This window comes from Hippopotamus amphibius, chromosome 12 (genome assembly GCF_030028045.1).
Source record: "Hippopotamus amphibius kiboko isolate mHipAmp2 chromosome 12, mHipAmp2.hap2, whole genome shotgun sequence".
Taxonomy (NCBI): Eukaryota; Metazoa; Chordata; class Mammalia; order Artiodactyla; family Hippopotamidae; genus Hippopotamus; species Hippopotamus amphibius.
The window spans coordinates 92,518,329-92,531,225 of NC_080197.1; the positions used below are offsets into that span (position 1 = coordinate 92,518,329).

The 12,897-nt window shown below is 36.0% G+C and overlaps 1 protein-coding gene across 14 annotated transcripts in view; it reads right to left on the minus strand.

Annotated features, from left to right (window-relative positions):
• The window catches only part of TMEM117 (transmembrane protein 117), a 528,774-nt gene that overhangs the window by 238,436 nt on the left and 277,441 nt on the right, over positions 1-12,897 (minus strand). The window contains exon 1 of one of the 14 annotated variants that reach the window (XM_057701218.1): positions 5,222-5,283. The exons of the other annotated variants lie outside the window; for them this stretch is intronic. The gene's annotated coding sequence lies outside the window, so the exon portion shown is untranslated. Of the gene's footprint in view, positions 1-5,221; positions 5,284-12,897 lie in introns of those variants that run through there. 14 annotated transcript variants of the gene reach the window in all.

Consider the following 12,897-nt stretch of genomic DNA (forward strand, 5'->3'; position numbering starts at 1 on the left):
CTAATCTGAATTACATGATAGCCTCCTATTTCCCTGTGATTAACTTCACTTCATTAGAGATTCTTTATTGCCATTACGGTAACTTCTGGAGAATTAATATGGTGTATTAGAAGAGCAAGAGTCCTGGAACCAGAAATATTGGGTTTGCAAACCACCTCCCCACTCTGTGACCTAGGACAAATTATTAACCTGAAAATCATCCATCCCCTCATCTGCACAATCAGGATAAAAATACCTTCCTTTCACAGGGTTTCTTGAAGATTACACGAAATAAAGAATATAAAGCTTCTAGCACAATTATTTCATAATAGGTATGCAAAATGGTATATCTCTGACGTACTGGCTCACATTTCCAAAATAATATAGTGGTTCCCCAAAAGCAAAGCATGGATAAGAAGACCCTTCACTCTCTCCAAGTTATCTTATTTTTCAGATTCATCTTTCATCCCACAATCTCCTTTTTTCAGGCCCTCTTCCCCACCATGAAACCAATCACACCAGTTATCCCACCATTCTATGACATACCTTAGCATCTTTGCATGCAATTCTCCCTTTGTCTGGAATGCCATACCTTTCTTCTGGCTTAAGATTACTAATTCAGACTGTCCACTGAGAAATATACTGCTATTATCCCTAAAAGTCATCTTTTTCCTGGTGTTACTATAACACTTTGAATATACTTCTATGTTAAATAAATTTCCCAAAGTCTTCTAATGATTATCTCACATTGCCCTTCTCTATCACAAGAGTTAGTTCAAGTGTAAAGAATATGTCTCTTTCATCTAGGCAGCTGAAAATTTTTGTCCAGTGTATAGTATGATTTAGGAATACAAAAATGTTTAAATGAATGAAGTAGTCAGTTAACATAAAAAGATTATTTAGATCATCTGATACCAGGGCCAAACTAGGAAGAGAATAAAAGGATAAAGATAAAAGCAAGGATTTGCAATACAAGAAAAACTAAAAAAAAAAAAACCCACAGATAAATTATGGGCAATGTAGTTAATTATGATGTTCTAACAAAGTTAGCATAGAATATCATCGTATCATTTCTATACCTCTTCTAGAATAAAAAGTTAGAGGTTAGAATATAATCAAATCAAAATGAAGAATACATCTTCAACTTTCTGCAATCATACACTGTAAATTTATTAATTCTAATATGTTAGTTGACTAATAATGAAAAAAGTAAAATACTGTAAAAATCTCTGCATGATATCTGCTGAATCTTATTGTTTTAAAACAATCTTTTTAAATGAGGCTACATATCAATATATAACCTTAGGTACCAATTTGCTGGCACAAACAGTGAAAGAGCTATATAGCAAAATACATTTATTTTATCCATGTGAAAAAAAAAATTTATTTCATTGCCCTTCAAATGTATACTGCCAAACTACATTTGTTGTTTGTCCTTTAAAGTCAAAATTTAGAAGTTTACAAGGTTATAAAACAATATAGCCTCAAAACTAATTTAAAAGTTACAGAAATTTTGTGGTTATATCCAAGTTTTTTCTTAGTTCAATTTTTTTTCTCAACTTCACAAATACTCCAGGAATATACAATCTAATTGGGTGCTCAAAATCAGCCTGTCTTATACTTGTAATGAATTAAATAATCACAATGAAGACACTTCGTGTATCTTTACTAAAGTGACTGGGAAAATAACAGAAAGGACAAACTTTTAAAATCCTCAGTTTGTTGCTAAGAGAAACCTAATAAATCCCAAGGGGATTCAGAGAGTCACAAATTGCCTAAAATTAATTTTATATCTAACAATCACATTTTAATGTTAAATAACATTCAATGTGTTTATAACTATATAAGATATATTGGAATTGTAAAAGTGAATTGCAAGCTAAGCCAGAACAGCATTCATTAATTTATCCTACATAATGATGCTTCCTTCCAAAATACTTATAAATGCATAAAATAATTTACACATCCTGCTAAGATTCTGATGCTGCTCAAAGTAGGACAAAAAGCAAGTTTGATTTTAATGTGTATGTGTCAGTGAAGGCAAGTGTTCATGGCTGTTAAACAGTCAAAATAGATGAGAAATAATGGAATGAAAACACTGGGACAGAGGAGGACATGAAGTTTGTATCTCCTGACAGCTAGGGCACCTACCAGATGCTGGTCAGGGAACTCAGATACCTAAGGGGATGGGAGGAACCCCCAAGTGACTGGGTGGGACATAGGGGGAACCAAGGGGGAAGGAAAAGTGGAGGCAGATGGGACCAGCACCCCTGAGGGATGGCTGGGGGGAGGGGAGGGGTTACCACTCTTAGGAGGGGCCCACTCACAGTGAGGGGATCAGTGGGAATGCGGAGAGACCCTAGAGGATCAGAGGAAGGGAACGTGGCCAGAGTTTCGCCCATTCACTCGGATCCTGGCAAGCCTATGGGTGTCCTGGGCCTACAATTCCAAGCTCTGAGACCCCATCCAGTGGCACTGAGCCTAAGCCCTGCCCCCCACTCCCCTAGGGCCGCATGGGTCTTCAGCCTAGTACTGCCTCCTGCCCCTCCACCCCACCTTAGCCCTGCCCACCGAGGGCCTTTTCCAGCCTAGTGGGTCCTGAGCATAGGCCCCACTCCCACCTAAACACCACCCCTCCCTGAGCCCCGCCTGTGCATAAGCTCCGCCCCCCCAAGGCCAAGGACTTTTCTGGCCCTTGTTTTCTTTTCTGCTATTGTGGTTCTGTTTTACCTTGTTATTGTTGTTTCATATATATTTTTATTTTTTCTAATATATTATTTATTTCTCTAATTTTATTTTATTTTTTATTATTTGTTATTGCTCTGCCCTTTTTTTTTTTTTTTTTTTTTTTTTTTTGCTGCACTGCATGGCTTGTGGGTATTTGGTTCACAGGCCAGGGGTCAGGCTTGAGCTCCTGTGGTGGGAGCGCCAAGTTGGAATGGCTGGACTAACAGACGACCTCAGACCCCAGGGAATATTAATCAGAGTAAGGTCTCCTGAAAGTCTGCATCTCAGCACCAAGACCTGGCTCTACCCAACTGCCTATAAACTCCAGTGCTTGAAGCCTCAGTCCAAACAACCAGTAAAACAGGAACACAGCTCCACCCATCAAAAAAATGAGATGACAAAAACATATGTTACAGAAGAAGGAGCAAGGTAAAAGCCAACAAGGCCAAATAAATGAAGAGGAAACAGGCAACTGACCTGAAAAAGAATGCAGAGGAATGATAGTAAAGATGATCCAAAATCTCAAAAATAGAATGGAGGCACAGACTGAGAAAATACAAGAAATGTTTAAAAGACTAGAAGAACTAAAGGACAAACAAACAGTGAGGAACAATACAACAACTGAAATGAAAAATACACTAGAAGAAATCAATAGCAGAATAACTGAGGCAGAAGAACAGATAAGTGAGTGGAAGATACAACAGTGGAAATAACTGCCACAGAGCAGAATAAAGAAAAAAAATGAAAAGAATTGAGGACAGTCTCAGAGACCTCTGGGACAACATTAAATGTACTGACATTCAAATTATAGGGGTCCCAGAAGAAGAAGAGAAAGAGAAAGGGCCTGAGAAAATATTTGAAGAGATTATACTCAAATCACACACAGCAATCACCACAGCGATCAGAGAAGTAAAAAGAATACAAACTGGAAAAGAAGTAAAACTGTCACTGTTTGCTGATGACATGATATTATATATAGAATATCCTAAAGATGCCACCAGAAAACTACTAGGTAATCAATGAATTTGGAAAAGTTTCAGGATACAAAATTAATGCACAGAAATTTCTAGCATTCCTATACACTAACAACGAAAGATCAGAAACAGAAATTAAGGAACCAATCCCATTTACCACTGCAGCAAAAAGAATAAAATAACTAGGAATAAACCTACCTAAGGAGGCAAAAGACCTGCACTCAGACAACTCTAAAACACTGATAAAAGAAGGTAAAGATGACACAAGCAGATGGAGAGATATACCATGTTCCTGGGTTGGAAGAATCAATATTGTGAACATGATTATACTACCCAAAGAAATCTACAGATTCAATGCAATCTCTATCAAATTACCAATGACATTCTTCACAGAATTAGAACAAAATATTTTACAATTTTATGGAAACACAAAAGATGCTGAATAGCCAAAGCAATCTTGAGAAAGAAAAACAGAGCTGGAGGAATCAGGCTCCCTGACTTCAGACTATACTACAAAGCTACAGTAATCAATACAGTATGGTACTGGCACAAAAATAGGAATATAAATTAATGGCACAGGATAGATACCAGAGATAAACCCACACACCTATGGTCACCTAGTCTATGACAAAGGAAGCAAGAATATACAATGAAGGAAAGACAGCCTCTTCAATAAGTGGTGCTGGGAAAACTGGACAGCTACATGTAAAAGAATGAAATTAGAACAATACCTAACACCATACACAAAAATAAACTCAAAATGTATTAAAGACCTAAATGTAAGACCAGACACTATAAAACTCTTAGAGTAAAACACAGGAAAAACACTTTTCGACATAAACCACAGCAAGATCTTTTTTGACCCACCCCCTAGACTAATGAAAATAAAAACAAAAATAAACAAATGGGACCTAATTAAACTTAAAAGCTTTTGCACAGCAAAGGAAACCATAAACAACATGAAAAGACAACCCTTGGAATGGGAGAAAATATTTGTGAATGAAGTAATGGACAAAGGATTAATCTCCAAAATATACAAACAGCTCATGGAGCTCGATATCAAAAAAACACACAATCCAATCAAAAAATGGGCAGAAGACCTAAGTAGACATTCTTTCAAAGAGGACATATAGATGGCCATGAGGCACATGAAAAGATGCTCGACGTCACTAATTATTGGAGAAATGCAAATTGAAACTACAGAGGTATCACCTCACTCCAGTCAGAATGGCCTCATCAAGAAAATCTACAAACAATAAATGCTGGAGAGGGTGTGGAGAAAAGGGAACCCTCTTGCATTGTTGGTGGGAATGCAAATTGATATAGCCACTGTGGAGAACAGTATGGAGGTTTCCTAAAAAACTAAAAATAGAACTATCATATGACCCAGCAATCCCACTAATGGGCATATACCCTGAGGAAAACATAATTCAAAATGACACAATTACCCCAATATTCATTGCAGCACTAGTTACAAAAGCCAGGACACAGAAACAACCTAAACGCCCAAGACAGAAAAATGGATAAAGAAGATGTAGTACATGTATATAATGGAATATTACTCAGCCATAAAACGGAACAAAATTGGGTCATTTGTAGAGATGTGGGTGGACCTAGAATCTGTCATACAGTGTGAAGTCAGTCTGAAAGAGAGAACAAAAATTATTGTATATTAATGCATATATGTGGAATCTAGAAAAATGGTACAGATGAACTTATTTGCAGGGCAGGTATAGAGATGCAGACATTGAGAACGGACATGTGGACACAGAGTGGGGATGGGAAGGGTGGGACGAATTGGGAGATTAAGATTGACATATATACACTACCATGTGTAAAACAGATAGCTAGTGGGAACCTGTTGTATAGCACAGAGAGCTCAGCTCAGTGCTCTGTGATGACCTAGATGGGTGGGATGGGGCGGAGAGGAAGGTCCATGAGGGAGGGGATATATGTGTACATATAGCTGATGCACTTTGTTGTACATCAGAAACTAACAGAACATTGTAAAGCAATTATACTCCAATAAAAAAAGAAAAAAAAAAGATTTAAGAAAAGGAAAATACTGGGTCATAAATACAATAATCGGCTTTCCTCAGAAACTATAATTTTTCTACTGTGTGTAACAAAATAAACATAAAAAATGAGACTTTCTTCTTGCTACAAAATGTTCAAACTCGAAGTATAATTGCTTTGTGATAATGTGATAATTATTTTCTCCTTCTCTTCTCCATTCCCTCTCTCCCCTTCTCCTTGTTCTCCTCCTTCTTCCTCTTCTTATGTATATGAATTTAACCACCTCTTATTCTCTTCCCCATGACTACCCAACTCTATTTCTCAATCATTTAATCCCTATTCTTGTTGAAGAAATTTTAGGCTCCAGCTTTGTGAAGGGGAAGGGGGGCCATTTTTCATCTAAGAACCATTCTTGCAGCATGTACATTTATATTAGATAAACATATATCATATTTCATATTCATGTACTCTTTAAGCAAATCATTACTGATGTCTCTTTATATGCTAGACCATGGGCCTGATACTTTTAAACTCAGAAGTTTTTCAAAGGAAAGAGACAGCATACCAAAATTAGTGGCCACTTCCAGCACCTCTTGTCTAATAATTTCCTCCCTCCAACACCACCTTTCCTCATCCACAGCGTCATAGGGGTAAGCTTTGGACACATGTACACTATAATAACCAATCCTGCTGATAGTCTAATTTTTCCTTGCCTGGTTATTTAGAACCAAGACTCAAAAAGAGAAAGAGAAAATCTCTTTCCAGGAGGTTGAATGGAAAAAAGCCCAGCAATTATTGATGGCCTATAAACTGAGAAACTAAATCTGCAGCAAGAAATCAAGAGAGAAGGAGACAGAGATAGAGGTAGAGATAGAGATAGAGGCAGAGGTAGAGATAGAGGTAGAGGTAGAGGCAGAGGCAGAGGCAGAGGTAGAGGTGGGTATGGAATAGGGATGGAGATGGAGTTAGAGACAGATATAGAGATAAAGGGAGGAGGATCACGGCAGTCTGACTCATGCAAAGAAGAGAAGACAGATAGGAGAGAACATTGGTGCTGTGGGAGTCTAATTCCAACGTCTTCTGGAAACCTGCATTTCTACACTTTGGATTCCACATGACATGCTGTTAGTTCCTAGAAATTATTACTGCTCCCATCTTTGTTCTTAAGCTAACTTGGCTGAGCTGTCAGTTGCAATGAAAAGAGTCATAACTATTCACTAAGAAAAAACAATTTAGAGCCTAAAAATGTAGTTTTGAATACTTTGTCCAGTTTTAACAATACTTTAATTCCTTTTAGAAAGGAACACCATTGAGATTGGGATACCAAATTCTACACTCTAAATATATGCAGTTTATTGTATGTTAACTGTATCTCAATAAAAGTTCTTAAAAAAAAAAAAGAAAGGAATGCCACTAAATTGGCTGCAAGAAAAGAATCAGCAGTGTGGCTGATAGACTGAGTTTCATTTTCAGATTCCTCCTAATAAGAACAAGGATAAATGTATTGTGCCCTCTCTTTATGACACTGCCCAAGACAATGGGGAGACTTTTGTTTAAATCTCACCGTACTGTTTACATATACACATTTTCTAAGTGTGCCAAAGTTTAAAATAAAATTCCTCTCTCCAGTTTAAAAAAAAAAGTGTGCACAGATTCTAGTTAAAATCAATCTGTTAGAAGGTGTCTCCATGTTTTGAGACATAGTGCACACTATGAGAGGGTGTCAAATGAATGATAGTGAGGGAGTATCTGCGCATTTAATAGATAAAAAGTAGATAATAGGTTACATCTCTTAGCTTGCTTATCTAAAGTGAGCCTGATTTTGAAATAAAACATGTTGACAAAAGACTAAATAAAGACAGATAAAGTGTAGCTTAGAGAGTGTGGAGGCTGAATTTCTGACAGATCAAAGATTTTCATAGGTCTGCTACAAAGTGTCAGGAGAAGGTAAGAAACAGATCAGATTAAGCAGACATCATTTAATGCAGACTACAGAGCTGAGAGAATTTCATAGGAGTTTGTGAGGGGAGCCTAGAACTGAGTTTGCCAATGGTGTCAGTGCTTTGGCGTAGCAGATAACAGGACTCTGAAACACCTCCCAGATGTTAAATGCTACTGGGATGCTAACTAACACACACCTTTGTCCTCAGACATCTCTGGAACTGGACCGTCTGTTTAAGAGCCCCGTTTGCTCATGGGGCATCTCTTTAGTCTAACAATGAATGCCTAATTACTATCAAATGTGCTTCAAATTAGAAGTAAGATCGTTTTTATTGCTCTGTAAATTTGCTCTGCAATTTCACTAATTGTACAGCTTCATTTGACTTAACAATAAAGAATTTAATGCTTGGCTTTTGCAATGTTTGCTTCACAGGCTATATCACACCAGCCTATGATAAGAAGAAAAGGAAATAAAGCCACACTTTCACCCACTTGTGAGCATTTCAAGCTCATCAAGTTTCTCCCAAATAATTCAATGAGTTTTCATAGAGTTTCATTTGTGCTTTTAGAAGCAGTCCTTTTAGCGACCTTTTTTCCAGCTGATACTAATGTCAAAGATGGTACCAAAGATATCCTCACTTTTACTGATGTCCATCAAAGTGGTTGCTACAGCTACTCATTTTATCAGTGTGTGAGAGCCCAAAGGTATATTGCAAATTCTGTTATTGTGCCCTATGCTACTTTCTCCAATTCTGAGATTGGTCACCAATGCACCCACATTATTACCCCATGTCTGTGCCAGCACACGCTAATATCAACAGTGGTGCTGATGCCTTACAGTCTCAAACACCCACAGAGAATATGGAGAAATGCCTAGTATTCATTTGCTCTTTTAATTGAGTTATCATTGGCTTATAACATTACATAAATTTCATGTGTACAACATTCTGTTTCAATTTCTGAATACACTACAGCATACACACTTCCAAAAGTTTAGTTTCTGCAGAATTCTACCAAACATCCAAAGAAGAGCTAATACCAATTCTCAAATCAGTCCCCAAAATCGAAAAGGATGGAACACCCCCAAATTCATTCTATGAGGCCACAATTAACCTGATACCAAAACCAGACCAAAATAAAAAACGCTACCAAAAAAGAAAAAAGAAAATAAAATTACAAGCCAGTATCTCTGATGAATATACAATAGATGCAAAACTCCTTAACAAAATATGGGCAAATCAAAATCAACAATATATAAGAAGGCTCATACACCATGATCAAGTGCAATTTATTCCAGAGATGTAGGTGTGGTCCAATAACAGCATATCAATTAATGTGATATACCATATTAACAAAAGGAAGGATAAAAAATTACATGATCATATCAATAGGCTCAGAAAAAAAAATTTGACAAAATTCGATATCAATTCATGATAAAAATCCTCATTAATGTCGGTGTAGAGGGATCATATCTCAACATAATAAAAGTCATTTATGACAAATCCACAGCTAAACACATACTCAATGGTGAAAATTTGAAAGCTTATCCTCTAAAATCAGGAACAACACAAGGATGCCCACCCTCACCACTTGTATTTAACATAGTATTGGAGGGACTTCCTAGGTTGCACGGTGGTTAAGAATCCATCTGCCAATGCAGGGGACACAGGTTCGATCCCAGCTCCAGGAAGATCCCACATGCCATGGAGCAACTAAACTTGTGCACCACAACTATTGAGCCTGCACTCTAGAGCCCATGAGCCACAACTATTGAAGCTCACATGCCTAGAGCCTGTGCTCTGCAACAAGAGAAGCCACCGCAATGAGGAGCCCATGTACCACAATGAAGAGTAGACCCCGCTCACCACAACTAGAGAAAGCCCGTATGCAGCAACACAGCCAATAAATAAATAAGTAAATAAATAAATAAACAAATACATTTATAACATAGTATTGAAAGTCTTAGCTACAAAAATCAGACAAGGAAAAAAAAAAAACAACACAGCATCCAAATTGGAAGGAAGAAGTAAAACTGTCACTATTTGCAGATGACATGATACTATGTATAGAAGACCTGAAAGTCTCCACCATAAAAACTACTAGATCTAATAAAGGAGTTCAGTACAGTTGCAGGATACAAGATTAATATACAGAAATGTGTTGCTTTTCTATACACTAATAAATGAACTATCAGAAAGAGAAAGCAAGAAAACAATCCCATTTAAAATCGCATCAAAAACAATAAAATACCTTGGAATAAACAAGGAGGTGAAAGACCTATACTCTGAAAACTATAAAACATTGATGAAGAAAAACTGAAAATGATATAAAGAAATAGAAAGATATCTTGTGATTTTGGATTAGAAGATTTAATGTTGTTAGAATGCCCACACTACACAGAGAAATCTACAGATTTAATGCAATCTATCAAAATACCCATGACATTTTTCACAGAACTAGAACAGGTAATCCTAAAATCTATATGGATCCACAAAAGACCCCAAATTGCCAAAACTATCTTGAGAAAAAAAGAACAAAGCTGGAGGTATCATGCTCCCTGACTTCAGACTATACTACAAAACTACAGTAATCAAAACAGCAGGGTCCTGGCACAAAAACAGACACATAGGTCAATAGAACAACAACAAAAATAGAGCCCCCCAATAAACCCCACACTTATGGTCAATTAATCTATGACAAAGGAAGCAAGAATATGCAACGGAGAAAAGACTGTCTCTTTAATAAGTGGTGCTGGAAAAACTAGACGGCTATGTGTGAAAGAATGAAATTAGAACATTTTTTCACACCATATACAAAAATAAAATAAAAATGAATTAAAGACCTAAATGTAAGACCAGAAACCATTAAATTCCTAATAGACAACATAGGCAGAACACTCTTAGACATAAATTGCAGCAATATTTTTTTTCTAGATCCATCTCCTAAGGCAAAAGTAACAAAAGCAAAAATAAACAAATGAGACCTAACTAAATAAAAGTTTTTGCATGGCACCTTTGCACACCACTGACAAAGTGAAAAGGTAACCTACTGAATAGGATAAAATATTTGCAAATGATATGTCTAATAAAGGGTTAATATCCAAAATGTATAAGTAGTTCATACAACTCAATATCAAAAAAACCAACAACCAATTAAAAATGGGCAGAAGACCCAAACAGACATTTTCCCAAAGAAGACATAAGGAGGGCCAACAGACACATGAAAAGATGCTCAACATCACTAATTGTTAGAGAAACGATTATATCTATGATTTGCAAATATATTGTCCCACCTTAAGATTCAGGAATGAACCCATGGGATGAGGAGTAAAATATGTCACAATTTATTCACATAATTCCTTCCATTTCAATACCCGCCCATAAATGAGATATCCTTGCTTTAACTGTCCCTTCAATGTTATTTTCCAGGAGGTTCTTTGGTGCCATATATAACAGTACTCCAGAGGCAGGATTACATGCGAAATTGGTGGAGTGAGAAGAAATGTTTCCCCTCTCCAAACTCAACTAATATGACAGTATAGGAAGAGAGGAATAAACCTGCAGAGTAGGAGAAGAGATAATAGAAAATGAGAAATTTTAATAAAATTTTTGCAAAGCAGATTGAGAAATAGTGATGGTTTCAACTTTTTCTGTAGTATAAAATCCTTCTGGGGATATTAAAGAAGGAACTAAATTCTGTCTCTGAACCTCAACAATACTCAGGGGCTGAAGGCTCAGTATTTCTGGTTGTGAGGGAGAGGAAGGATGGAACTTAAAACAGGAGTTGGAAATCCTACATGATGAGTAGCTCATGTACTCTCTTCCAGCCAATAAAACCAAAAAATGACTTTTGTCCCACTAGCTAAGATGGGATTTGCTATCTAGAGAAATTCAAGCAGAGAGTTAGACACCTTAGTGAGAACATAAGCTATAAAAACACAACTTTTTTATATTAAACAGTGAGTCCAATTACCTACAATATTCTTTATCTGGCTTGAAGACAGGAGTTTCATCTCAAAGAAAACTAACCAGCTCTACCCTCCCCAAAAGATTCATTAAGAATTGAGGATCACCCAATGAAATATGCAAATTCCCATCAACCACAATTCCCCTCCATACAAGTCTTACTGGTCACAAGACTTTCTATGCACAGACTTTCCAATCATTTTTTATTGCCCACTACTGAAAATGAATGCACTTCAGACATTACCATGTATTTGAGGTAAATTTCAAACAAGAAAAAAAAAGCTCAAAACTAAAAGCTCAAAAATGAGGTACTCACGCAGAGGAAATAGACAACACATAGAGTAGCAAAAAACGTGTGCAGAGATAATAAAGGTATTTTTCAGACATGCAAAGTCAAAATTCAATTATATGCTATCTATAAAAAAATACAACTAAAACTAACACTACATGAGGGTTCAAAGTAAAATAGTAAAAAAGGTTTAAAAATAACATGCAAGCAATTACAAAGTAAATGTGGTACAGCTATAATAATATCAGTTAAGGCAAAATGTATTATTATAAATTGAGAGAATCTTACTAATGACAAAAGATTCAACCCATCAAGAAGATATTAAGGTACCATCAAACTATTGGAATTAAATTGATAAAATGGTAAGAAAAAATAGACAAATTCACATAGAAAATGTACATCAACATATTTCTCTCAATAACCAATGAAACAAGCAGACAAAAAAATCAATGAGGACATAAAGGATTTGAATAAGATGATTAGCAAACTCTCTCTATAGTGTGTGTGTGTGTGTGTGTGTGTGTGTGTGTGTGTGTACTCACCCCATATCCAAAGAATACACATTCTTTTCATGTAATACAAAACTTAGATGTATTGAAAATGAACAAGGCTATAAACCAGGTCTCAAAAAATTTTTAATGACTGAATATATAAAGGATATTCTTTGACCATAATCATAATGTAACTAGACTATAAATCAGTAATAAAAAGTAACTTGACAGTCTCCCCAGATATTTGGAAAGTAAGAAATACACATTACATATCATGTGAGTCAAAATTGAAATCTCAATTGGACAGAGAAAATATTTTGAACTGGATGGTAATAAAAATATTGTTAGATACACCTAGAATCATGCTTAAACTTCCAATTTTAAACAGATATATTTTAAAAAAGAAGAAAAAATAAAATAAAAAAGAAGAAATGCTAAAAATTAATGACTTATGAATCTTCCTCAAGAAATTAAAGAAGTAGCAAAATAAACCCAAAAAGATAAAAATAAGTAAA